The sequence below is a fragment of the Erpetoichthys calabaricus genome, chromosome 3 (genome assembly GCF_900747795.2).
Source record: "Erpetoichthys calabaricus chromosome 3, fErpCal1.3, whole genome shotgun sequence".
Lineage (NCBI taxonomy): Eukaryota > Metazoa > Chordata > Cladistia > Polypteriformes > Polypteridae > Erpetoichthys > Erpetoichthys calabaricus.
In genome coordinates this window covers 285,436,287-285,462,546 of record NC_041396.2, presented here as the reverse complement: position 1 = coordinate 285,462,546, position 26,260 = coordinate 285,436,287, and the positions used below count along the sequence as shown (strand labels likewise).

The window sequence follows — 26,260 nt, the reverse complement described above, 5'->3', positions numbered from 1 at the left end:
GTCACGGGGGTCTGCTGGAGCCAATCCCAGCTAACACAGGGCACAAGGCAGGAAACAATCCTGGGCAGGGTGCCAACCCACCGCAGGAAGATGTAACCATTATTTTCTAATTTTGATTTTACTAATGAGGATGATGCAGAATATGTAGATGATTATTTTCAATAACATCAGTTGTGACAATCAAAGGCCTGTGTGAATGTTTCTAGAATGTGGTTAAGATTAAATTGAGTTGGGTTTTTTTTCTTCTTCTTTTCCAGGTTTCTTTTTCTTACCTGCATTGATTATTTAACAATATAAGTGTGTGCCTTTGGGTGTCAGTTGGATTCTGTTTTCCTAGAATTTGTCTTTTTTTTTTTTGTTCCTGCTTTCTTTTTTTAAATGTTTGACATTTCTTTTTTCTTTTCTTTTTTTTCTAGTTTGACTTTGAAAACATTTGTTGGATAAGACCGATTTAATTTTATACAATATTATTCTTTTCAAATGATAGATAGATAGATAGATAGATAGATAGATAGATAGATAGATAGATAGATAGATAGATAGATAGATAGATAGATAGATAGATAGATAGATAGATAGATAGATAGATACTTTATTAATCCCAAGGGGAAATTCACAATAATATGCATAATATATAATATATTATATATACAGGTTAGCTATGTGATGATGCCAATATTTTCATTTCATGTTACAATTTAATTGCTTTTAATATTACAAGTTTAATTTACAAAGATTATTACTAAATTTTACAAACATCAGTTCCATTATCTACTCACTGTATCAGCTTAGTTCAAATCTATAGGAAACATCTGCGTCTTTCTTTCTTTCTTTCTTTCTTTCTTTCTTTCTTTCTTTCTTAATAATAATAATAATAATAGTTATGCAAAATTACTTTTGATCAAGTGAAAATATTCAATTTCTCAGAGTCTATATGTTATTCAGCAGATACATCTTCTTTAAACAATTCAATATTCAAATGAATTTTCAAATTTAGATATTGGATATTGGTGCAGTGGTATCACTGCTGCCTCGCAGTTTGGAGACCCAGGTTCGCTTCCCTGGTCCTCCCTCCGTGGAGTTTGCATGTTCTCCCCGTGTCTGCGTGGGTTTCCTCCCACAGTCCAAAGACATGCAGGTTAGGTGGATTGGTGATTCTAAATTTGCCGAGGTGTGTGCTTGGTATGTGGGTGTGGGTGTGTGTGTCCTACGGTGGGTTGGCGCCTTGCCCGGGATTGGTTCCTGCAGATCCCAGTGACCCTGTGTTCAGATTCAGTGGGTTGGAAAATGGATGGATGGATGGATATTCAGCTAGGTGAGATTGAAAATAACATAGTAAGATTTTCAGATACTCAATATAATATTAGATTTATTATGTGAAATTGGGATCACTCATTAAGTAAATTGTTTTTAAAATTTCACTGGTCCTTTTTAAATGATTATAAAGTACCATGTTGATAATCATCCTCAGCATAAGCTGATGAATGACAAATTTCCAATTTGTACTAATATGCCATTTTTGGTAATACAATATTCAGCACAGTTCAACAGTATTTGGATTAGAATAGTTTTGAAATGTTGTGATTTGTAGGTACCAATAAGGTGATATAGTTGATAAAGTAAAACAAAAGTTACTAAAAATATGGAGAAAACTTTGTGTATATATGAATGATCTGATAATAGAAAAAATATATTTGTGGTGGATTTAAATTAATTAACGTAACAACAAAGAAAAACTAATGTTAAAATTGCTAGAATTTTAATTGCTGCGAAGATTGTACTGTATTGCCTTCAGTTAATTTGCAAAGTTCAAAACAATCAGGTAATCAATTTCTTAAATATGTCTGTGCTAAAAATAACTTCTTCGGTTTTATATTAATGAAAGGGTGAGTTGTTTAAACCAGAGTTCCCTTTACACTGACCCCAGGAGGTCCCTCAACAAATACACTGACCACTGAGCTTTTAATTAACAAGCTACACCACAGCAAATGGCTACTCATGGGAAGAAGTTCTCACTTTCTCTCTCAATGGTCAGTTAACGAAAATGTATAAAATAATTACAGCGTAAGGTGCGTGAGTGTGTGTTGGCAATAAGTCACATATCTTAACAAATTTATCTAAATTAGCAAACTTACCGCATCTAAATATGACGTGTCTTCTTCTAAAAAAGTAATCTGCCAGTTACAATAGTGAAAATTTTAATATACTGTATGGTGTATAATTTTCAATTTTTCTGCCCTCAGTTAACAAACAAATTTCGAAAATGGCGTGATCTTGTCAAAAATATTTTTCTAATTTATTCATTTAAAATAAACTTAATCAACACGACTTACAAGATTTGAACTTGCGCTGTATTTGCAGAATACCTGATTTGATCTTTTGTATTTTGGAGAGTTTAATAGACAACCAAAAATAAAACGAGTGAAATTAAATATTAAAGAAATGACAGAATACATAACCAAAATCCACCAATGTTTTACCGTCAAACTAATTTGTTTTTCGCTTTAAACCACCGACACACTGAAGCGTATTTAATTGTGTCAGGACTAAGAGAAGAGCCAAGTGGGAGTGCCAAATTTAGGACATGCTGATTTATTACGTCAGGGGCCGAAGATCACCGGTATCTATACGTACGGCTATTCTGGTTGGGCGCTCTCGGCGGACCCCCGAAAGGGGTAGCGAGAGTTTTCAGAGGTTTTAAAGTTTGGGGATAAGAGAGAGAAACGTATGCCGATGGAATGCCTATCTTCTCGGTGAGGTAAGCGTGTACTCGAGTTTCTTCCATTTAAGTTTAAGGCTTATTGTAACCAAAAGGTTTCCACACATTTCTAGTCGACGCGAGACAAAGTGAAACAAAGACCGGTCGGAGATTCTCGTGATTGGAAATAGCGGTACATATATGAGTTTAACAGTAAATAAAATCTAGTTGTCAGCCTGAAAGGTGGTTTTATGAAGCAAGTCTCGAGCAGACTGGCCAACAATAAAAAAAAATGCAAAACTGTTCAACAGATATTTCCAGTAACGTGGAATGCATTTACATCTTTAAAATCGTTCTCATTGGTATCTATACTGCTGATGCTCGGTGTGCCGTGCTGACCATCGACAGTATTGAAGAGCTGTACAGGTTCCCAGTGTTTTTCTTGTGTTTTTGAATGCACTTGCTTGTCTTGTGGTGAGCTTCATGATCCCGATATTTGTGACAGGAGCCATATTATGTACGTGTACGTGCTACACAGTCCTCATATACTTTTAGGATTATCGCAATAACAGTTTGTCATTGCAGTGAAATATGAACTATGACCTGCAGTGCACCTTCGTGCTGATTATACGTACATCGGAATAAGAAGTAGCACAGTAATTAATGGTTTACGGGGAAGTGTTTCTCAATATGGCCAACAGTAAGAGCATGCATTTATTTTTAATATGTTTTTATAATAATATGTTTGATTGTTTTACTACATCGTACACTCTTTAAAATTATTGTTGGCATTTAATTGGTTTGTGAGGTTTCTTGTTATTTTATTCCTTGACAAATAGCCGTTTTATTCTTCAAAGTGTTCCTCGCTGATGAAATTGATTCTTTTGGTTTTGAAAAAGTTTGTAACAAATGGGAAAAAATGAAATATTTTAATTATAGAAGGCTAATCAGAGTGCGTTTAAATTCAGGAACCTTTTGGCATTTTACAAAACTGTTATTATTTAGTATTACTCATTTATGGAGACTGCTAAAGATCTGAATAAAACACTTTCAAAACCCTTTATCTGGATGATTCTTTTGGGAACTGTAAATGGTCCAACATTTAGAAGAACCCATTTGTTGCAGTTTCGGTATAACTGGCCAATTTTTTTAATACATTGTTCAGCAAAGGAAAGACACATTGAATATTCAGAAATTATTTACAGCGTTGTATTTAAAATAATCAATCGTGCCCCATCTTGTACGTCTAAATTCAGTACAATATCAGTCTTAAAAAAATAATAACACTAATGATGATGATGATGATGATGATAATGATAATAATAATAATAATAATAATAATAATAATAATAATAATAAGAAGAAGAAGAAGAAGAAGAAGAAGAAGAAGAAGAAGAAGAAGAAGAAGAAGAAGAATATCTAAGGTGAATTGCTACCCCGTTTTAGATTGCTTCCTGCCTTGTGTCCAAAACCTCGCAGTGACCGGAGGCTACTCGCGATTTTTCGACCAAGCACACGTATTTATTAATTAAAAACTTCTCCGTTATTCAGTTTAATTCAGTTCAATTTCATATGGCACTCTCCACTGAGTTCAAATCAGCTACAGAAACGAATACATCCATACACACAAGCAGACCGGTATTCAATACCACTGATTTAATATCTATCTATCTATCTATCTATCTATCTATCTATCTATCTATCTATCTATCTATCTATCTATCTATCTATCTATCTATCTATCTATCTATCTATCTATCTATCTATCTATCTAATTTACAACCCGTCAGACAAAGCTTTATTATATGCTCATTGTCAAAGATTTTCTTGCTTATTGTTTATTTGGCTTAAGTGTGAGACAGAACGCATGTGTTCCCTGAAATAAAAGAAAACACGTTGCTGGTAAGTGATAATGCATTAATAAGAAACGGAGAAAATCCTTCGTTATATTATTATTATTTTTAATTCTGGTAAATTCGGCAGTTTTAAAAATTGACTATTCAAATATTTAACCTGATAAATCCAAATTCAGAGGGGCTGCACACAAGGCACAATCCAACCCTATTTGGATCTATCTATCTATCTATCTATCTATCTATCTATCTATCTATCTATCTATCTATCTATCTATCTATCTATCTATCTATCTATCTATCTATCTATTATATAGTACCTTTCACATCTATCTATCTATCTATCTATCTATCTATCTATCTATCTATCTATCTATCTATCTATCTATCTATCTATCTATCTATCTATCTATCTATCTATCTATTATATTGTACCTTTCACATCTATCTATCTATCTATCTATCTATCTATCTATCTATCTATCTATCTATCTATCTATCTATCTATCTATCTATCTATCTATCTATCTATCATATTGTAACTTTCACATCTATCTATCTATCTATCTATCTATCTATCTATCTATCTATCTATCTATCTATCTATCTATCTATCTATCTATCTATCACCTTTCACATCTATTTTTATTTCTGAGTTAACCACAATGTTCATAAAACATTGACCGATATGTATTGCGCTGATCCCTGCCATGCGCAATCTTCCTAATTTTATCTGCAATCAAGTGATGAGGATGATGAATTGCTTAGACGTTATTAGCGGCTGTCCAAATTTTCACTGACTCAGACAAACAATTTTTCATCCATTTATGTCCATTACAAATATACCAGATGTCAAAAAAACTTGGCAAAGATTCTCTTGGTAATGTATTGGATTTTATTATTTTTACTTTTATTCCTCATAGCTGCATTTTTCATAGCTCCTAAGGGAGCTATATGACTTTTCAGTAATTAAAAGTAACGGCTTTGCAGACGACGCCCCGTAACCTTAAAATAGGATTAAGCGGATTTAGGTAATATAGAGATAGTGACTTTATAAACAGGTTTTTTGAAGGCAGTTAATTTTTATAGGGAAATATTCCTTTTTAATTAATTTTCATGCTGGTTTTATTCCAATAATTCATTACGCCTTTAACAGATACTTTTTCATTATTTAGTCACTACTACTACTATTACTACTACTACTACTACTAATAATAATAATAATAATAATGTGGTTGTTGTTATGATGTTGTTAGATGAATAATTGTAACTCCTTTGCTGCATTTGTCATAAATGTTGACTGTGAGTGTTGGTTTGACGGAAATGTGCTAGTTTACTACGGCTTGTTAAAATTCTGATAATAATAATAATAATAATAATAATAATAATAATAATAATAATAATAATAATAATAATAATAATAATAATGTGATATTCCAGTTAAGTAATTTGTTTCGAAAAGAAACAACCATTTAGAATTCACAGTCACATTGCTGAAGTGAAATGAAATGTGTGAAGTTAATAGCCCTTTGCAAACGTATGGATACCATTTGGAGAGGGCCTACCGCTGTGCTCCGAGGAAGGTCTCTTCAATAAAATGCTATATGGAGCGGTCGCAGTGAAAGATGCCAAGTTAAATTATAAGCATGATATATGGATAAAGAGCAAGAGAGCATACATACTCGTCGACCGCTCTTTTAATCTGTGCTCATTACTATACTGTGAATATGCTTAAGTAAACTTGAACTTGAATGTAGAGTGACATACACATGTGTCAGAGTCAACACTTCCAAGAATGAGTGACTCACTAAATTGAGTATGGGATATTTTTATGTAAATATATTTGGAAAAATAATAAAATAAGCTGATTATGTTTATTTTATGATCGTATTTGTGCAGCTGATAGATACATATATTGTAGTGTTAAATGTCTGTTATTATTTTTTTCGAAATACATTTCTTTGTGGCTCGTTTAACAGGGTTTCAGTACTACTCTGTGAAACTCGTAAATGAAATCAATAAAAGATGAGAATGTAAAAAGGTTCCGTAGAACTAATTTGAAAACACATTCTAATGATAGACGTCAGTGTTTTATTTTTAAAATAATTCTGTTTATAGACACGTGCTCGCAATGCAGGTGCCACCGTGCTGTCACTTTAACTGCCTGCAAGTGTAGTGAAATCAGCTCTTAAACTTTAAAAACGTATCTTCCCCAGCCGCCCTAAATATATACGCTGTATAAATAACAGTATTGTCACAGTGTGATCGGGGGTTCGGAAGGGAGAGAGTACATCGGTGAGTAAATTTAACGGGAAGTTTGGAAACGTGTAAAATCAGTCAATTAATCAATGAAAAAAAGAACTAGATTCCGGAACAAAACTAAAAAAGCAATATAGCAGCAATACTTTAATATACATTTTAGGAGAGGGCAGTCTTAATGAAAGAAAACGTTGTGCAAGTATTTAATATAGTCAACAAAAGCTATTTTACAACATTATGTATTAGTTTATTACTTATTTTTGGTTTATGCATTTATGTATTGTCTGACTTTTAAAAGATTTTTTATCTCATGTAGGGTACCGTATTTGTCAAATCCATAATGCTATTATAATGATAAAGATAATAATATTAACGTGAATAGTATTTATATCACAATAACAATATGCTAAACAGAATTTATAATATACAGTATGCGACCAAATAAGCTATATCTGTTGAAAACAATATTTCATGATAGTCGGAAAAATAAAACGTTTGATTTTGACGAATTTTAATTGAAGGAAGAAGAAGGTAATTGCTTGAAAATTTTCTAGACATATTGTACATATATTATTATTAGAGTTGATCTCCAGTTTTTGCTGTCGGTTATTTTTTGTCATTAAATTCAATAAGATTTACAGTAATTGTTGCAGATCTTCTTAAACTCTTGCTTATTACAATGCATCACATAGTAATAAAGATGACATCAAGAATAAGAGAAATCATTACAAAAGTTAAGCCATGGGACACTGTGATGATAACAGAAAGACCATTCTTCCTTCCTTATGTAACGTTGTGTAAACATAATTTCATCCAAACCATTTATACAATTTGTATTCCTACAAATAATTCGAAAACGATCAAAACCTAACAATAACTAGTAAAACTTAAATTAAATTATGCAAGCCCAACAGTGAACGAGTTTATGTTGTTAGATGTATTTTACCTAATACGTTATGATGATAATAATAATAATAATAATAATAATAATAATAATAATAATAATAATAATAATAATAATAATAATGTTCAAGAAAAAAAAAACTTTATTTAGATCCGTAACAGGCTCCATAAATAGCCATAGGTAGTTGGGAACAGATTTGTGAAGTATCAATGCGTTCATCATTTTAAAGAGATGGCTATGGCACAGTAGCACGAGTTAAGTTCAGGTTTCCTGATCTGTTGCATTCTTCTATAGGTAGCCTAGTATACATTAAAGATTTCCGTTTTATAAATCGTTTTCCTAACCAAGTTTCATATGAAATGGTAGCTGGATAACTTTCTGATTATCGCAATCGATTTTTAATTAAAAGATGACCAAATACGTAGAGCCCGCGCTTCGCAGTTTACTAAAAGAGTACTGAGTACTGAGAAAAGCGCTATATAAATGTAATGAATTATTATTATTAAAAACGCTCATCCTGCACTTCTGCAGCATTCATACGTGACGTATTGATTTTAAACGTTTAGAAAATAAATCTTAAGTTTTCTCGAAAATGATTCTATTCCTGAGATGGCTTATGAGTCACGCATCCAGCATCGTAAACTCGAATCCCCCTGTACAATGGTTAACTGAGCTGTAATGTTCTCCCCGTGTTGCGATGGGTTTTCCTCAGCTACTTCGGTTTTATGTCCACTTTCACAAAGACGTGAGTCTGGAGGCTTTAAACACACTAAACTATTGACCGCCGTAACCTTAAATTCAGGTAAACTGATTTATGTTATGTTTTATGTTATGATTGTAAAAACGGAATAGACTGGAGTAATTTAATTGTGTTGTAACTAAGAACAAAAACTAAAGCAACATTTCTTCAATGCGCCTGTATTATTTGTTATTTTAACAGTACTGTTTTAAGAATGTGTACTTTACAGTATTTTAATTGTATGATGGCTATTGAATTTTATTATTATTATTAATATTATTATTATTATTATTATTAAACCACGTTAAAGAATTTTCTTTTAATTACTTCATAAATTCTTGTTCATCTTATTTCTTGCGTCTACCATGGCTCGATCCATTTTCTTATTCACGTATATAGAATTCCTTTTTCACTTACTTACTTACTTTAATGTTTCCTGTTCAACAGCAGATGCGAATGAAATACTGTATTTGCCTGAAGCATTAACGAACTGAACTATTTAATTTGTAAGTCATAAACATACATGAATGAATGAATGCAAGATCTGAATACTGCCTTTATTATTGCAATTACTCAAATGTCACCTCACAATCAGAAAAAAATCGTTGTATCATGAAGTCAGAGTTTAAAATAATGTTTAAATAGCGTTTAAATAATATGAAAACTCCGTGATCAAATTAGATATGATATGTGAAATTAAAGTCTCAACGATACCAATCAAATGTATTGTTTGTAGGTCGTTCATAGCTTGGGCTTTCTTCAGGTAGGATGGTGAAGTGAGCAGCACTTCCATCTCATGGATTTTCATCCTATATGTACAACAGTTGTCTGGTTTCAGTTTGCAGGTAGTCCCCGTGGGAGTTTTCCGTGGGAATTTTCTTCTGGGTACTCCGGTTTTCATCCTCCAATCTGTACTCGCGATACACCGGCGATGAATTTCCTGCCTTGTGTCTGGTGCTGCCGACATAGGCTCCGACCCCTCAATTTCATTAACTGGATTGGAGAAGGTTGTGTTATCATTATAACATAGCGCATCAGACGTACTACGTACACACTTCGACGGAAAATAAATAAATAAATAATAAATCCTGATACCTTTAAAGTGTCTCTTATTTAAAATAAGGGTGCCAAAGAGGTTCTCGAGATCGATGCCATAAAAGAAACCGGTTTTGACTTCCAAAAGAATCATCCATGTGAAGGCTCCGGAAGGAATCTATATTCATTTAGATCAGTTAACAAACAGGTTCACCTAACCACGAACAGATGACAACCCAATGAGTTCCTGATTTTAAAAAGGACTGTTGCTGCATACATACAATAACATAAAGTAAGTTCGGGTTTTCTTGATCTGCTAGTACTCTATAACATGCTACACTTTAAAAGTTTCTGATTTTTCAAAATATTAAGAATATTTGCAAACCCCCCAAAAAATAAATATAGAAAGAGTCATTCGCGGAATTAATTAGTCTGTCTATCGAGTTAGTTAGTTAGTTAGTTAGTTAGTTAGTTAGTTAGTTAGTTAGTTAGTTAGTTAGTTAGTTAGTTAGTTTTATTAAAGGAATAGGATAACTCACAAATACAGGAAAGTCTCATTAAGGAATCTTTATTAAAGTAATGCTTAAAAATAAAGATATCAGAGAGGTTCGTCTTGAGCGATGCCATAGAAGAACCATTTTTGGTTACCAAAAGACCCAGCACCATGAAGGTTCCAGAAAAAAACCTTTATATATTTAGATCTGTAGCAGGCTTTATACAATAAATAACCATGACTATATCGTAACGGATTTGTGAAATCATGATTTAAAGGGACTCCCGCTTCATACAATAACACCGGCTAAGTTCAGGTTTTCTTTTAGTTTCCTCCTAGGTAGAAACATTAAAAGATTTCGTCTTTTTTACATATCAAGAAGTGTTTCAGTGCACAAATAACTAACTTCATATGCAAAGTCCCTGACCCAATAAAATGGTTCTTTGACAAGAAACGGTTCTAACCCCGTAAAGAACCAGAAACTGACATTAAAGAACTCTTATTTTTAAAAGTGTACAAGATATAAAACAAATTTTGACACTTTCTGTGTTTCAATTGTTGTGGATATTTCCTTGAGCCACATGCTTCACTGGTTCGTTTTAAACCTTCATGTATTGTTGAGGGCAAACAAGTGTAACTGAAACTTGTTAAAATATGGATTTTTCTAAACACGGTTTTTCCATAATAATCTTGGTCTTCAAATGTAATTCAGAGCATATAAACAAAGAAATAACCAGCATGAACCGTTTCCGACATTTTAAATTATATCCACATACTTAAACCTTGGCTGTATGTTCATTGATAAGTGATGTTCACTCAACTCCTTGACGAAAACTTTTTAAGTCAAGGGTTAAAAAAATTGAAAGATTGTAATTTATTATTTTCAATATCTATTCATTAATTGATATAAACTTCCTTACTAATATTAAAGGGACAAAAATCAAGGGGTTCGTAATTTGGAGTTATATATTTAACCTCATCTTCTGGTTTCAAACCCCCACCTGTGTCACGCAGCTGTCGATCGTGCTCATACCATCACACCCCATCGGTCCAAAGAGTATAACCAACTGTCACAGTTCATCTATCGATCCATGCCTTTGTCCTTTTTAATCTCTCAACTCACTTATTTAAAAACTTAGCCGTTCGTAAATGGAGCCAATCTTGGCAGCATCAGAGGCAAAACAAGACAAGACGCCATACAATGGGCACACGCCGTATAGATAGATAGATAGATAGATAGATAGATAGATAGATAGATAGATAGATAGATAGATAGATAGATAGATAGATAGATAGATAGATAGATAGATAGATAGATAGATAGATAGATAGATAGATAGATAGATAGATACTTTATTAATCCCAATGGGAAATTCACATGGTGACAGCCAGTTATATTTAATGTGTAACATGTACGCACTGCTTGTTTTTTCTGTATAATTTATTATATTTATTTATTCTTTGAGCTAGTGTCTCGACATTTTATTCTGTTCTGAATCCTGAAGTGCTTAAAAAGGTCCTTTCTCTCTCAATTTCCCCAACTTTCCCAATGAAAGATTAAACCGCAATAGTCAATTCGGTCCATTTTACTTTCTTTTATACGAAGTATTGAAATCGTCCAAAAAATCCAATGTCGAGATGTTGATGAATCTGGACATTTTAGACCTCCCTGACTTTCTCGTATACGAAGAATATAGGGAAAGTATTGGAATCCTCCAAAAATTCAGTTTCTTAATTTTGATGAATCTCTACGTTTTAGACCGACCTGAGTCTGAAAATACCATTTTTGGAATTATGTCTGTGTGTGTGTTTGTGTGTGTGTGAGTGTGTGAACACGATAACTTGAGTACGCTTTCACTTAGGTCAACCATATTTTGTATACAAGTAAAAAACGTAGATTTCTATCAACTTTTGAGCTATTTCCGTTAACCTCAAGTGGTACTTTACCTTTTATTTATGCAGCTGCAGAGTCTGATTCATTCACCTTTACTTTTATAATAATTGTTCAATATATTATTGATTTCAATTGATTTGTTGTTGATGGTTCTTTAATATAAAAATATAATCATTGTCTTGCGGTTTACTCCTCAAATATCCATCCCAATATTTGAGTATTCGAGAAAGTCTAGGGGAGACCACTCCCGATTTTTTGTATAGTGCTGTTCATTGACTGCGGGAAGGTGACATGTTTCAGGTTAAATGCAACTATACAGCTTACATATTACTATGGTAGAATTTTAAAATTAGAATCAGCACACTTAAACATACTGAGTTGCGTTAACACACGGGACACAGTTTGAAACTGATAAACATAAATGGAAAGCAACACTATCTGTCCTTTAGGTCAGTTGACATCGGGAAAGAAGACAAAAAATCAAAATATAAAACTAGCCATACGACAATGAAATGAGGACACATAACCTTAACTTACTTGCTTTAACTATACAGATTCTGTAATCTCTGCAGACTCCTGCATTTAGGGAATTTCGGTGTTCAGAAACTCTTCAACCACGAGACGAACTTTAAACCAGTGCGGCCTCCATCTCAGTATCAATTGCTTATTTTCCAGTGTGAAGAAGTAGCTTTACTTTTATATTAATAGACAGTTAATCTCCTTCCCTTCTCCATATTATTATTTAGCAGCCAACAGGAAAGTTGAATGAATATCTTGTAAAGAGAGTTGAAAGATAGTCATAGTCATCTGTCTTCTGTCTGTTTGACGGCACTTAAATTCTGCTCTTAAATCATTTAATAATAAAGACGTATAGGTAGTGATGTGACGGTCGCGCCTCGGCTCGGTCCAGTTGTGGAGTTGAGCTTACGACCCGACGCTGCAGTTCAGCAGCATCAGGCTAAAACACGTTTTTTTTGCGGCCTGAAACGTTCGTCTGTAATCGAATCATCTTATTCAATATTTTACAGAAGGATTGTTAGAAAAACCTGAACAAACATGTCCACCCCTTATATGGTATAAATTCGTTGGAATTGTATAGTGATTGATACAGTGGAGTGGTTTGTATTGACGGCTCACAGCTAACGTCCCATCAGGATCCGTTAAGAATTTGCGTATATGTCCGGGAATAGACGACCATGGACCATTACTGCCTTGAGCTTGGTACTGCCGGGGTAAGGAGTGGGTTTTAATACCGCATGATGCTAGAAGTTCAGTTATTTTCTATAAACCCTATAGACAAGCTACATTGCGAGAAAACGTGTGTAGTCTCACCATCTTATGAGCTGAAGATACACATTGATTGACACGACATGGCTGAGTCACAGGAGTGCCCAGTGGGTAGACAGAAATACCTGAAAAACCGCAAAGAATGGCACTAAAACGTATAACGACGGAAGGACGCAAAACAATATAGTCATAATAGTCTAAATGGAAAGGAATAATTTAAAACGCACTGTTCCACCAATCCAACATGTTAAGAAGTTAAAAGGCTGTGTAAAATTAATTAAACTTCTATTCGCATCATTTTTTTCTCTACCAGTAATTCGAGATATACGAAACCGTGTTCTCTACACCCTAGCACAGGGGTCCTCAATCACAGTCCTGGAGGGCCGCAGTGGCGACAGGTTTTTGTTCATACCTGGTTGCTTAATTAGAAAGCAATTCTTGCCAATAGTTTAATTTCATGGCTTGTTAGTGCTTTAACTCTGTTATGTCAGGTAATTCTTATATCCTGTATTTTCTTTCCCTTTCTAAGGATATCATCTAAATGATTTGAAGGCTAAAATGGATGAGTAATTCTTATTCCTTCACTTTTTCCTCTTCAATTTCCTTCCAAGTATTTAATTTAACCCAATAGAGCATGATTACACACAAGTGTAAATGGTAACAAGCTAAATGGATAAATGGTGGTCTGTTTGGTCATTTGCATGTTATTGCTAATTAGGAGCAATTAAATCACCAAGAATACGGCTGTTTAAGACTACAATAAGCAATAAGAGTTCAAAATCTTAATGAGCGAGACAACTAAAGTGAAACAGAAGTGTTACTTGAGCAGTAAGTGCTTCTTATTAAGCAGTTGGGTTGGAGCAAAAACATGCAGCCACTGCGGCCCTCCAGGACTGTGATCGAGGACCCCTGCCCTAGCATATACTAAAATGTTCATCCATTTATCCATCCCCTAAACCCATTTCATTCCGAGGAGGTTCTCGGAGGACCTGGAGCCTAACTCACAAATCCTCAGGCACAAAGCAACACAAGTGCGCCAGTCCATCGCAGGGTAAAAACAGACACACCCACATCGGGGCCAGTTTAGCATCGCCGATCCATTCATGACCTGCACATATTTGGTCTGTGGGAGGAATCCCACTCGGGAGAACATGCAAACTCCACTCAGGAAAGACCCGGGGCGTGAACCCCGGCCTCCGTGCTGTAGCAGCACTGGCCGACTGTACAAAAAGTGCCAGAGTCCTTCTCCAGAGCAATGCCATCGAGGAGCTATGTTATGTTCCCAGAAGAACCACCCACATGAAGGTTCCAGAAAGATTCTTTTGCTTATTTAGAAACAATACAAGGTCCATAAATAACCACGTATAATTGATTTGTTATAAACACCAATGAGTTCGTGAAATTAAAAGGGATGCTCAAAATCACACAGGCTAAGCTCAGTTTTTCTTGATCCGTTGAATCTTAATGCCAACTAAACAGTAAAAATTTCTGTTTTAACCCCATGTTAGGAACATTTTCAAAGCCTAAAGAACCAACTTCCTGCAAAAAGAACCATTCACGGAATGTATCTTTGTCATAACAACGAGAAAAACTCTGTAAAGTGCCATTAAACAACCAGTAATTTTAAGAGTGCACCGCCCACATATTAACGTATAATGATGATTACATATCAAACCCCCCAACCCCTTATCCCTCCATTTTTATACATATCGTGTAAAAAAAAGGAAGAGTATAAACTGTGACGCTTGTGCAATGAAGAAAATGTAAAGGAGATCAACTTTTACAGTTTAAGCAAAAGTAGATTAAGATGTGAAATGACGTAACACATTATGAAGAGAATTAGTATGGCGGATGCTTGTTATTAATTTACATTAAGTTCTTTAACAAGGACACGAGGACATGTGAACTCGCTTCGTACAAACATTGGAGTTTTTCTTCATGATGAGAACCTTCACATGGAATAAATTACAAAGCATTTTGTTAGAGAGTAAGGACTTCAGAATTTCTAAATTCGACTCGGTAATATTAAAAAAACAATAATAATGAAATAAAAGGCGAATTGGCTGAATGGCCCGTTCTTCTTAAATTGTTTTAATGTAATAGGGTACGTTACAACATATATTGCTAACACTAAGCACGAAATGTTATTTAACATCAGAAATAACAAGTCTTTCTCTCTATACACATACATAAAAAGTACCCATATATTTTTTTGACAAATTTTGCTTTCCTTTCATTACTGTAGTGAAATGCTCTTTACAATTCCTTATATTAAATAACTGTAAAGACTGGCAGCTTAAGCGATTTAAAGTTACACAATGAGTTACAGAGGAGGATTGAACCTTGACGTTTAAAATCCAGAACTACAGCTTCTACACACAATACCTTCGTTAAATTAGATTTTTTTTTTCGACTAGATAGTCGGTTCAATTCAATTGATTTTTGACAGTGCTCTTAAGTGGCAGTGAAGTTCAATTAAATACCCCTATATTAACCAAATCTTATCCAAGTGCAATGCCGAAATAATAATTCAGTTTAATTAATTCAAATTGAATGTGCTGAAATAAAAAAACTACAGTACTGGCAAGTGAAAGACAATATCTTCGCGTGAATGTGGCCGTTAGTGCGCGCATGTCGTATTTACCCATCCATCCAATTTCCAACCCGCTGAATCCGAACACAGGGTCACGGGGGTCTGCTGGAGCCAATCCCAGGGCACAAGGCAGGAACCAATCCCGGGCAGGGTGCCAACCCTCCGCTGGACACACACAAACACTCTAGGGCCAATTTAGAATCGCCAATCCACCTAACCTGCATGTCTTTGCAGACACGGGAAGAACATGCAAACTCCACGCAGGGAGGACCCGGGAAGCGAACCCAGGTCTCTCAACTGCGAGGCAGCAGCGCTACCCACTGCGCCACTGCGCCGCCCCGTCGTATTTATCCCGTTCAGTGTAATCTTTTTCAATATAGTTATTTACATTTTAAGTTACAGAAACAGTGGATGGATGGATTCAGGAAACATACACACTAATTTTCTTCGGCAGTCGTTTATGCACATGTGAGTTTCCTCTATGGCCATGGCCTTTTTTCTTTGATGGATGAGTATATGTACAGATTGCTCCCCACGCTTCGAGCTTAAATGTGATGTAGAAATAAAGCTTCTTCTTCTTCTTCATTTATTGTACTGAGTCTCGTTTAAGGTTTGATCCCTTACGCTGTGATGCAATCATGAACGCTGAGACACATAGGAGCGTGTTTAACGAGCAAGGCCACTCCTTCTCAAATTCTTGTGATAATAATTCTTCTTCTTCTTCTTCTTCTTCTTCTTCTTCTTCTTCTTCTTCTTCTTCTTCTTCTTCTTATTATTATTATTATTATTATTATTATTATTATTATTATTATTATTAACGAACAGCGTGAAGAAAAATGTGTATTTAAATAAAATAATTTTAAGTAAGAATTAGACATTTCTTTTCTTCAAATCACTTTAATTTTTAAGACCAGGGCCTTTGACTGAAATAGAGTTACAACGTTATCCAGCAGAGTTTTAAAATATTCCTATTAAATTAAATATAGACGCAACACAAATAAATCATCAAGCAATTTGATAACTGGCCCATGAGTTATAACAACAGCAAATAACTCAGCTGCAGCAGCAGCAACAACAACATTAATAATGATGATGATGATAATAATAACAATAATTATTATTATTACATTTCCACTGTCCACGTTTGTTTTCCTTTCCTTTTTTCCTTTTCTTTGTTTGTTTTGTTTTCGTGATTGAGCCGAATTGCCTTCTTTTTTACTTAACACGATTGAAAATATTTTGCAGTCCAAGTGCAGTGCTCAAGATTCCTGCATTTTTGTGATTCCATGACGAGGAATGTTAAAATATAGAGGACATGGAAAATCTCACTCATATGGCTTGTAATGCATTTCAAACAAAGGGATTTAGAAGTCTAAGTGGAACGAAAAACATGACAGCTTGGAAATCTCTCTTAAACCTAAAGCAGAATTTTACTTTATGCTAATTATTTTGAATGAAGAGTTATGGTACTTGAAAACGGAAGGGTGACTGGGATGTTTATATTAGACTGAGAAAATAAAATCTTAGAGTTTTAGGAGATGTTTTTGTTTTACTTTACGTTCATGTGACAACTACTCATCCTACTACAACTACGTTGGATGCCACTGATTTTGTATTTTTTAAATTATTATTATCATTGTCTCTCATTTCATTTCACCCCATTTTTCGGAATGACTTAGCCTAGGCTGTCATAGACAGATTTTTCCATCCATCCTTTTTATTTATTTTTAAACTTGACTGTTCACATTATTATTATTATTATTATTATTATTATTGTTGTTGTTGTTGTTGTTGTTGTTGTTGTTGTTGTTGTTGTTAGTGAACGTCCAATTGAAAAATTACAGTATGGTGTAATTAAGGGAAACCACAAAACAACATAGGCCTACTATGATGCCCAAGAATATTATGCTATTTATGTTTTATGGCAACGGAGAAGAGGAAAAAAATGTTTTCCAGTGAGTAATGGTTTAGCGTAAAAGAGAGCACTATGACTGGGACTTTCCTCTTAGATTGAGATAAGTCTTGAATAACTACTACTACCATGTGCTAAAATTTGTTTCACGGTTCAATCTTTTGCACACGGAGACTTCTCGAACCACTTGAATACAGACACAAAGAGTGATATTGAATGGAAATGATTGACACCATCAGTCGAACTTAAAATGAAACAGGTGCCGTTTCTGCTGCATGTGACACTTACGCGATGCAGTTCTTAAAGCGCGCGTTTCAGTACGACCTGTGATGGACTGGCGCCCGGTTCAGAGTCCGCTCCCACCTTGACCCTGTAGTTCCCCCGGCCTCCCTTCACAATGCTGAATTAAAAAAAACAAACGTTCTGCTAGAATTCAATAAAACACTCATCTCCACTGACCTACCACACGATAGAGACTTTACAGTTTTCTTATATATGATACTTAAAACAATAATTCCAGAATGCTATATATATTTACCACACATAAAATGCAACAAACTTAAATGATAACAGTAATATCAACAATAATGATAGTAATCATCATCATCATCAACATCATCATAATCACCATTGTATTGTTAATAAAGCAAATTTTTTACATGCTGTAAAAAGCAAACGTTTAATATATTTAAAAAACGTTAATTAAACATAAATTATTAAATTACGCTAAAAGTGTCTGACACCAGAAAATATACAAAATAAATTGGCCTCATTAATGTTTTTAACAGGTGCATGACCAGCCGTTGACTGACACTCCATCTAGAAATGGTTCTTGCCATGTGTCTAAAAATACCCACCTGCTTTCCTATGATAATATAACGGAATCCAAAGCAGAAAATATGTATTGCTATATACATTTAATGGAAAATCTGCATATTAATTTCAATACACAGATTACACTCTAAAACAATTGGACCCAGGACCTTTACCCAAGACTTAAATGATTGGTAAAAAAAATAAACTTTATTTTTTAAAAATCTTTCTGAATTGCAAATATTACAAGGAATTTTTCATCAGATGTGTGTCAAGAAATACTAACAGGGATCCTTTATACCAATGGCAATACAATGCCTCAATGTGATTTTTACTGCCATCTATCTATCTATCTATCTATCTATCTATCTATCTATCTATCTATCTATCTATCTATCTATCTATCTATCTATCTATCTATCTATCTATCTATCTATCTATCTATCTATCTATCTATCTATCTATCTATCTATCTATTTTTTGTGGCAAACTTAAAAACTTGAGTTTATACTGCTGATTATTAAGAATATGCTAATTAAAAATACTTTTAAATGTAAAGAAAAATCCAATTCACCTTTGTTATTGAAGTGTTTTGGATCTACTTAATTTTAACAAAAGCTGACATAAGTCAAAAAGCTAGAAGAAAACTGTTGTGTTCAATTTTTTGTAGACCTTTTTTTAGTGTATGGTTCATTTACTGTTCCAGATAGTGCCCTGTGTAAATTTACTTTCTTGTTAGCTTACTCGGACTGTTTATTTTGTCATGTATAACGTTCACTGATCAGCCACAACATTAAAACCTCTGACAGGTGAGTTGAATAACATTGATAATCTCGTTACAATGGCACCTGTCAAGGGGTGGGATATGCTAGGTAGCAAGTGAACAGTCAGGTCTTTCAAGGTGATGTGCTGGAAGCAGGAAAATAGGGGAAACATAACGATCTGGCTGGGTCAGAGCATCTCCAAAACAACAGGTGTTATGAGGTGTTCCTCTGTATGCAATGGTTAGTACTTACCAAAAGTGGTCCAAAGAAGGGCAACCAGTGAACTGGTGACAGGGCTCATGGGTGTTTAAGGCTCATTTATGCTTGTAGAGAGTGAAGGCTGGCCTGTGCTGTCCAATCAAACTGAAGAGCTACTGCAGCACAAATTGTGAAAAACGTAATGCTGGCCATGATAAAAAGGTGTCAGAACACAAAGTGTGTCTCATCCTGCTGCATATGGGGCTTTATAGCTGCAAGTCATTCACTGCTGAAAGAACCTACAGTGGGCACATGAGTGTCATAACTGTACTATGGAGCAGTGGAAGAAGGTGACATGTTCTCATGAATCACAATTTCTTTTAGATCATGTGGTCTACTGGGTTCATGTGCATCATTTATCTGGAGAAGAGATGATAGAAGGATGCACTATGGGAAGATACTAAGCTGGTGGAGGCAGTGTGATGCTCTGGGCAATGTTCTGCTAGGAAACCTTGGATCCTGGCATTCATGTGGATGTTACTTTGACACATACCACCTACCACATAATTGTTGCAGACCACATATACCTGTTCATGGCAACAGTATTCCCTTATGGCATTGCCTCTTTCAGCAAGATAATGCAGCCTACCATTTTGAAAAACTTGTTTAGAAATGTTTAGAGGATCTTGACAAAGTGTTGACTTGGACTCTAAACTTCCCAGATCTCAATCTAGCTGAGCATCAACTTATAGGACATAATAAATCTGCTGCTAATATCTTGCTACCAGATACCACAGGGCACCTTCAGAGCTCTTGTGGAGTCCACACCTGTACAGATCAGAGCTGTTTTGGTGGAACCAAACCAAATATTAGGCAGGTGGTTTTAATATTGTGGCTAATTGGTGTATGTGGAAACACAAAAACTATGCTGCTATTAGACTGTCAATGTTTTTCCTGGGACAAGGGATCTCTTGTGTACCATTATTTAAATGTGTATTTATTGAGTAATGTCAGGGGACCTGACCTTGTATGGTCAGTCTAAAGAAGGATGATGTTATGAACCAGCTCAGAGTTGGGGAATGAGGTAGATGTTTCATTAGACTCCATTTAAGGAGCAGGAGACTCCAGATTTGGTGGTGGTGCATACTGGCCCACTTCAAGCCTAAAAAACATACTTTTAAAACAACTGTAAGATTCTTTAGTGAGTTTCACAAATATGAAATTACGAGCCAAAAGAGTTTTATTGTCAGTTACAAAAAAATGTATGCAAATCAGAATTTGACTGTTTCACTTACCAATAGCCATGATGCAGGAAAGTTTTGTGGCTAAGATATTGGACTCTAAACCTCATGGCTTGTGATTCAGTCCCTGGTCAAATTTAATGTCCTTCACTGAGAAAAAGTATGTGAAACATCCTTTTGAAGGGTGGTCACCATGGAAAGACATGTTACAAAGTAGTTTGTTGGGGTTCATATTGGCAGCTCATTTTCTAGGTGTAATTTGGTTTTTGGAATTCCTCATTTATGCTAATAAATGCCAGTAAGCCCAAGATGGACGAGTCTGGCTCAGTCAGTACCAAGAGTGCATTTGCACATACTTATGTTACAATTAACACACTGAGGTCAGATCATCAGTAAACATGTGAGGATATTGATACTTGAAAACTTGGCAGTGCGTTAGGAGTTGTAATTTTTAATTATTTCCTGTTAATCCCAAAACCCTGTCAGTACATTTTTAAACAGTCAATCAACTGGTTTGTAGCTGACCTTAACAGCGTGTTAATGAAACACCTACTGTAAAGTGGATTTATGAAAACACTTTCTGTTGACTGCAAGTCTGCTTTGTTAGCTATGAGGTCAGGCTTGAAACACAAGGTCACTGATTTCAATCTTACGTTGACCTGCCTCTCTGTGTGGTCATGAAGATTCTTGTAAACTTACTGGGGTTTTGAATGTTAGACAACATTTAGAGTTATTGTAATGACTGAAAAGAAAGGAATTCTGAAAAGGTGTTTGCAAGAGCATTACTTTTATAAAATATTTGGATCTGTTAATACTTAACAGACTGCCTGTTGTGCATATAGTCAACAACTTATACACCACTGAGGCACTAAACAAAAATGAGCTTTTTAGAAGATCAGTCATAGTTGTATTATCTTTCACTTCTCATCTGGCAATAAGCTCAGAACATGTCTGTATCTTGAGACATTGTGTACAATTTATAAATATGAAAGGATCATTTATCTTAAATTTTACTTCCCTGGTAAGCATTAGTTTTTCAATCATTGTCCAAATATGTTGACTTTTTAAAATCATATGATATAGCAGAATATATATATATATTGTAATATACGACGCTATATAGCGCCTGACCCGGCACAGACTGACGCAGAGGCACGTACTTAAACAAAGCACACTTTTATTTTTCTTCAGCCGTGGGGCACGCCTTCCCCGTGTCCCAAAGGCCCAACACAGTTCCAAAACACTCACAAATATTACCGCTACACTCTTCTCTTCTTCACTTCTCGTCAGGCTTAGTCCTCCTCCTCCTCCTCCCGACTCTGGCTCTCCCGAGTGGTGGTGACTGGCCTTTTTTATACCCCACCCGGAAGTATTCCAGGTGCTTAATCACCTGGGCCTAATTGCATTTCCGGGTGGGGCTGAGGAATTGACCAGCCGGGCTGCAAAGTCCATGCAGCTCCCCCTGGCGGCCATCCAGGCCCCCAACCAGGCTGTGGAGGGCTCCATGTCCCATGGAGCCATGCGCCAGGTTGGGGAATCATCGTCTGCCAGGGAGGCTGCCACCAAGCGTCCTGGGGGAGGTATTGAGCTGCCCACAGTGGCTCCCCCGGAACAGAAGCAGCAGGGGAGTCCCTGCCGGGCATGGGACCTGGCTGTTCTTTACTATATATATATATATATATATATATATATATATATATGTATTTAATCCCATAGCCAGAACAGTAAGTTAATTAATATTTAATTTGATAAAATGTGAGACTAATATAAAAGTAGAGCACAAATTAAATTATTTTCTATAGCTGCCTAATCCAAATTTAAGGTGAAACTGACTACTGTCCTGGTAGCATCAGGTGCAAGGCTTTCCTCATTTGTTTCCCATGTTGTGACTGCCAGGAGATTTAATAAATTGGATCACATTTTTAATTGAATTGCACAAATTTTAAAGAATGTGAAGATACTTAAGACATAGAGTAAGTCAAAACACTAACGGTTCAAAAGATCAGGCGTTAAAAAAAAAACATCAAATTCTAAACTGCCTTGAAGAATTGTTGAGACAGACTTTTAGAGAGTGGATCAGGAGAAGCAACTTTACTGAAAAAAAAAAAACAAGCAAAGATTGCAACCAAGCAAACAACCAAACCAAAGCCTAAAACAAAACCCAGAAATGTTACTCAAATGGCAGTTTTAAAAATTGAGAACTAGAGAATCAAGAAAGTGAAATGCACACAGTCTTAACGGGGTCCATCAAATTCAGATACTACGAGAGCTTGAACTTTATGCTGTTGCATCTTTAACATCACTAATAAAACATTTACAGTAATGCTATTGGCAATTAAGACTAAATAGTGACGTTAATGAAACGAGTACAAGTCCAAGGAGGTTCTGCTCAAGCTTTATAAAACACTGGTGAGGCGTCATCTGGAGTCCTGTGTGCAGTTTTGGTCTCCAGGATACAAAAAGAATATAGCAGCACAAGAAGAAGTCCAGAGAAGAGCAACTTGTCTGATTCCATAGCTACAGGGGACGAATTGTGAGGAAGCAAAAGTAGGTTGAGAGGAGACATGAAGTGTTAACAGTTATAAAGGGAATTAGTACAGTGGAGCCTGTTATTTTAAAATGAGTTCATCAAGAACACAGGGACACAGTTAAGAGTAAATTTTGTGCAAACATTAGGAAGTTTTTCTTTACACAGAGAACCACAGACACTTGGAATAAGTAACCAAGTATTTTGGTAGACAGTAGAACTTTAAGGACTTTCAAAACTCGAGTTGATGTTTTGTAAGAAGAATTAAGTGGATAGGCCTGGCGAGCTTTGTTGGGCTGAATGGCTGGTTTTCATCCAGATTGTTCTAATGTTTTAATGTTCAACACCAAATGGCTGCTCTTTCTCCTTGAACACTCAGCAGGAGTGACCTTTCTCTGAATTGCCTTTCTCTCACTCCTTGCAGGGACCTCCTCCTGACTGTTGTTCCTCCTGTCCAATGCACCTGTTCACTCCCCTTTTCTCCAACCCATCTCTTTTTTGATGTTACTCCCTTCTTTTTGATCCTTTCTCTTTTTTTTGATTTCCTCCTCTATCATAATCAAAAATTGACACAGCCACGGATGCCATACTCATTTTAACACTGTATCTGGCAACATAATAGTAAATAGACACACAAAATGGTAGTACCCATAAATACCAAAGACACAAACTTTTAGAGGCCACAGAACATAAACATTTCGTAATGATGATGTCTTGAGGTCTCTGACATATTGTTAAATATAATAATAATAATAATAATTGTTTGCATTTATATAGTGCTTTTCTCACTACGCAAATTGCTTAGCAATTGCAGGTTAAGGGCCTTGCTCAAGGGCCCAACAGAGGAGAGTCCCTTTTGGCATTTTATGGGATTCGAACCAGCAACCTTCCAATTTCCACTGCAATAATAAACCAGTAACAGCAGACTGCACAATAACGTGCAGTGAATACACTTGACTTGAGCAATCTTAGTTTTCATCCTCTTTCTCTGTACGTTTAGCATTCACTTGCTCAGAGGTTCATCCACTTGCTGCTTCCTGAGCAGCTCTTTTCTCCACCCTCCTCCCACTTCTTTTCTTCTTCCGTCAGCATCTTTTTGCATATCAATCTTTAATTTAATATTGTTTTTTGTATCAGTATGCTGCTGCTGGAGAATGCGAATTTCCCCTTGGGATTAATAAAGTATCTATCTATCTATCTATCTATCTATCTATCTATCTATCTATCTATCTATCTATCTATCTATCTATCTATCTATCTATCTATCTATCTATCTATCTATCTATCTATCTATCTATCTATCTATCTATCTATCTATCTATCTATCTATCTATCTAAAACTGATTAAGTCAGTGTTTGTGTTGCAATTACTTAGTATGTTTTCTTTAATTTTTCACTTAAACTGGCCTTTAAGTTTTCAATCTGCCTCAAGAAAGATTTAAGATATGAAGAGGTATGGGAAGTGACGGTACAGGTGGTAAGGGTTAGAAAGGTGGCCCTGCTGGCCACTGCCTAGAGCTGATTCTACAATAAAACAAAAATAAAAATAAAAAGAGGAATAACCTTGGAGGTCAATCATCAAGGGGATAGTAGACATCATGTAGTATATGTGTACCAAATTCCAGGTCAATAGGTCAAACGGTTTGCGAGCTACAGGTGATTTAAAATCCTGGACAGACAAACGAACAGCCACAGTAGCGTATTATATAAGAAGATAAAGAGCATAAATGGAGAATTATTTATGTTCTCCTAACTCCACATACCATATGTGCAGGTTAGGGTGGATGGTGACTCTTTTGAGGCCTGGGATTGCTTAAAAATGTATACTCTTTATATTATTTGCAATTAAGTTACGAAAATCCATGGCACAGAATACTGCAGAAGCAGTCACACTAAATTATTATTTAGCATAGCGTTTTTTTTTTGCTTCTGCACATTGCATAAAGAATGTGAATGTTGTTTCAATGTAAGCTTCTTCAGAGGCTTTTTCTACCAGACAGCATCTCCTATCCTACATTTATAATTAATGTTCTTCTTGATCATGAATAACACTTAGAACTTTTCAAAATGTGAAAACCTTATGCAGGTGTTCTCCCAATTCTGATGTTTTTCCAGATCCTTTTGAATTGTCTTTGCTGTCTCCTTACTATCTACTATCCCTCCAATTTTAGTGTTCTCTGTGAATTTCTGATGTTTACTAACTACTCCAGAATCCAAAAAGCAGCAGTCCATGGACAGACCTGGATGGGCTCCACTGAAAACATCACCTCACTAGTATTCACTTCTATTCTGTACCCTTTCTCTCTCTCTGCTAATTAACTAAACTGAAATCCAGTTTTCAAAGTTGCCTCTGAGGCCAAAGGATACCAGTTTGGGTGTCTTGCTAGTTTCTGGATGACAAATAGACATCAGAATTTAAAATAACTATTATTTTCTTCACTTTCAAAGTAATTTGTTCCAGAGACTATGCAGCCCATCAGGAACAAGGACAAATTCATAAGTGGCAATCCACCAGAGGGTACATTCACATAGAAGGTGTCAATTCAGAATTTCCAAATAACCTAATCTGCACCACTTTGGCATCTGAATGGAAAGCAAAATTCCCTGAAAAAACTAACATAAACACAAACACACACACAAAGACAGTGTTGAGTCTAAACTCAGAACAATGTAAGAGTTAGGAAATGATGTATGCAATTGCCATCCACACAAAATACAACAAAGAGGAAACCCATTAACCAAAAGTGCTAAACTTTGTCAATGAAATGAACTGAAAGTCTCTCAAAGTCTTGATCTTGTTACCTTAAATGTACCAAAGTGGCCCTTGTCACTAAAACAGTGAAACCAGCACACCTGCTAGGTACATTCCCTGCTTTGGATTAGTGATATTAGGTTCCTTCTACAGTAACACTTCTGTTTAACCCTTAGCCTTTGGTCTTTAAGATTGTTTCATGTGAATGAAAAAGATCTAAAATTTGTCAGCTCACATTTCCATACTGCTGGCTGGGGAATTCAATCCAAGGCAATAAAAATTCTCTTGTTAATCTTCC

At 35.3% G+C, this 26,260-nt stretch overlaps 1 protein-coding gene across 1 annotated transcript in view; it reads left to right on the top strand.

The window, feature by feature from the left end:
- The first annotated feature begins 2,547 nt into the window (after positions 1-2,547).
- The window catches only part of LOC114649572 (netrin-B-like), a 127,206-nt gene continuing 103,493 nt past the window's right edge, over positions 2,548-26,260 (top strand). The window contains exon 1 of the mRNA XM_028799064.2: positions 2,548-2,758. The gene's annotated coding sequence lies outside the window, so the exon portion shown is untranslated. The remainder of the gene's footprint in view (positions 2,759-26,260) is intronic.